Raw genomic sequence first — 3,051 nt, 5'->3', positions numbered from 1 at the left:
GTACCATCCAGGTGGATTTTTCCTTAGGTATTGCCTTCATTCAATCGATTTTCCCAAAAGCAATTTCCCAATTCTATTCTCTGTGAGTTCTTAGTTTAGATAATTAGTTAGTTAAAACAAAAATCCTTTTTATTCTTAGGCTAGATAATAAAAAGACTGTCATTACTAGTACTTTTAGTTCCTTTGGGTTTGACAATCCGGTCTTGCTAAAACTATACTACTGTTCGATAGGTACACTTTCCTACATCGCGATAATAGTCAGTTTTAAGAACGAGTAATTATAAATATTTAAAACCTATCACTAAATCACGCGATCAAGTTTTTGGCGCCGTTGTCGGGGAACTAAGATATTAGGAACACTCAATTTTTATTACTTTATCCATTTTATTTTTCTTGCAATTTAATTTATTATTATTATTATTATTTATTAATTTACTTTTTCTTTCTCTTGGCAGGTTTTTATAGTTTATGACTAGAAGAAACCCATCAGGACCACTACTTTTTGACGAAGAAATCAATTGCACAGTACGCAGAAACCAAAGAGAAATAAGGCGATGATTAAGATACACAGAGAACGAGCAAGAAGATGATACTCAAACCCCAACCGAATAGATGGCTGAAAACCAAGACAATCAGCTACCTCTTGCAATTGCGGCTAATCAAAATCTTGCTCCATGCATTATGTATGATTATGCCAAACCTTCTTTAACAGGAACTGAATCTAGCATAGTTAGACCTGCTGTAGCTGCAAATACTTTTGAATTGAAACCTAACATAATTCAAATGATATAACAGTTTGTTTAGTTTGACGGTTTGCAGGATGAAGATCCCAACGCTCACTTAGCAAACCTTCTGGAATTTTACAATACATTTAAAATCAATGGCGTTTCTGATGATGCCATACGTCTTCATTTGTTTCCCTTTTCATTGAGGAATACAGCTAAACAGTGGTTGAACTCGTTACCACGAGGGTCAATTACTACTTGGGAACAAATAACAAAAAAAATTTTACTCAAATTCTTTCTGCCGGCTAAAATGACTAAATTACATAATGATATCTCTTTGTTTGTGCAGATGGATTTAGAAACACTTTATGATGCATGGGAGAGATACAAAGACTTACTGAGAAGGTTCCCTCACCATGGGTTACCGCTTTGGCTTCAGGTTCAAACATTCCATAATGGCCTGAATCCTTCGACTCGAAAAATGTCAAGCACTTTCCATGACCCATTCCATATTTTGTCACTTACGGCATATCCTATCCGTGTGGGGCCCACAGGTCCATTGGGCTCGCACGGCTCATCTCGGCCCAACAAGGCCAATAACGGCCCTAGTCCATGAAACACATGCAATGGTCTTATAGCCTATCGCCCATAATATGTGGGCTCGATTTACCCCACGAGCGATCGCATGCTTGCAAGGCCTCAAAAGCCAAAACTCCGGCTTTTCGGCTTTTACCGATCTATAATAGCCTTGGTGTGGTTACACACCGACATTCATCATTGAACACAGAGTAAGGTTGGGTGTACGACTACACACCTGCTTGGAGAAGAGATCATTACATGCCACGTGCTTCACCCTGATAGAACAAGGAGGGCTCAGACCACCCTTAACCAACAACCTTCACCTATTGGCGACAATCTTCACAGAAACCCCATCTATTTAGCAACCTTAAAAGTAATAAACTTAGACTAATTGTACTCCTTATCGAAACATAAACCAAGAGAGGAGGGTAACAGCTTTCGGCCAACCCTAATACCATCTACAATCAAAGCATGCAATGACACGAACGTTCTCCTAACAGCAATCGATACAAAGAAGAGATTAAAGAGGGAGACCATTATAGAAAGAAGAAAGAGAATCGGCACCACTGTGAAACTACATTTGATAACCGTATTAGCAAGACTCCACCATTGATAAAAACCCGACAACTAAGAGGAACTCACTTACCTCGATCAAAGTAGGGAAAAATTCAGTAGAGAAAAGAAGATATCCGGCTAGCACCAAGATAAACCCGAATAAGATGAGAATTAAAGAGCAAGCGGTATTCAGTCAAGGCTCCAAGGGAAGAAACACAATAGAGAACCAGAGAAGGGGTCAGAAAGAAAGAAGAGAAGGAAAAGAGTTTCGGCACAGGCTAGAGAGTGAACTGAAAGAGTGTATTCTGCACAGAGTGAAAAACGAAAGGGAGAAATAGCAGGAAAGAATTTCAGCTTAACCTGAAAGATATCGGCACAAGAGGGAAATGGTATCAAGAGATCAAAAATGCAAAACCCTAAATAGTCTAAGAACAATTCAGCGCCTATACTCTTCCTAATTGTCGAAACCACACTCCTCAAAACCTCTTAGTCGAATTTGCATTCACAAGCACCCCTATTCGGCTCTAACTCCTACTAATTCAAATCCCTTGAAATCCTCTAAGATTTTCTCCCCTTATCCCTCCATAACAACCTCCAAGACCCATTCAAACTCTCACCCAACAGAGTTTCAATCCACTACTAACTCTTGCCGTCCCAAGCAGCAAAATTAACATCTTTTACCTTCTATGGGATTCGAACCCTAGTCTACTCATCTGCCAAATCACGCCACATGCCATCAAGCCACAAGGATTTTTGTGGTAACAAGCAACCACAATTATTCATAAAGCCTAGGTGCCAATGTTCAGGCTCTTTTTAAGAGAAAACAAAATTTTTGCAAAAGCCAGAGCTTGAACCCAAGCCTTCTCAGACACCCCCAAACACGCCCAAATCATTTAGCCACCACACCAAACATGTGATTTGTGTCAAACCCGGCAAAATTACAGTCCCTAAATTTTTAGAGCGTTACAACTCTACCCCCTATAAACAAATTTCAGCCTCGAAATTTACCTGGTCAAAATAAATAAGGGTAATGATGTCGTATCATCTCTTCTAGTTCCCACGTGGCCACCTCTACACCGTGATTGTGCCAAAGCACTTTGACCAGTGGAACCGACTTCTTTCTCAATACTTTAACATCACATTCCAATATCTATACTGGTTCCTCCTCAATAGTTAGATCAGGTCTAACTTC

General features: G+C 39.6%; 1 non-coding gene across 1 annotated transcript; it reads right to left on the bottom strand.

Moving 5' to 3' along the window:
- Nucleotides 1-1,042: 1,042 nt before the first annotated feature.
- On the bottom strand, nucleotides 1,043-1,148 carry LOC121208180 (small nucleolar RNA R71). Its single transcript, XR_005903129.1, has one exon. It is a non-coding gene; the product is annotated as a small nucleolar RNA R71 (small nucleolar RNA).
- Nucleotides 1,149-3,051: the final 1,903 nt, after the last annotated feature.

This window comes from Gossypium hirsutum, chromosome A01, assembly GCF_007990345.1.
Source record: "Gossypium hirsutum isolate 1008001.06 chromosome A01, Gossypium_hirsutum_v2.1, whole genome shotgun sequence".
Classification (NCBI taxonomy): domain Eukaryota; kingdom Viridiplantae; phylum Streptophyta; class Magnoliopsida; order Malvales; family Malvaceae; genus Gossypium; species Gossypium hirsutum.
The sequence above is the reverse complement of the archived record's forward strand: the minus strand, read 5'-3'. Positions and strand labels throughout refer to the sequence as shown.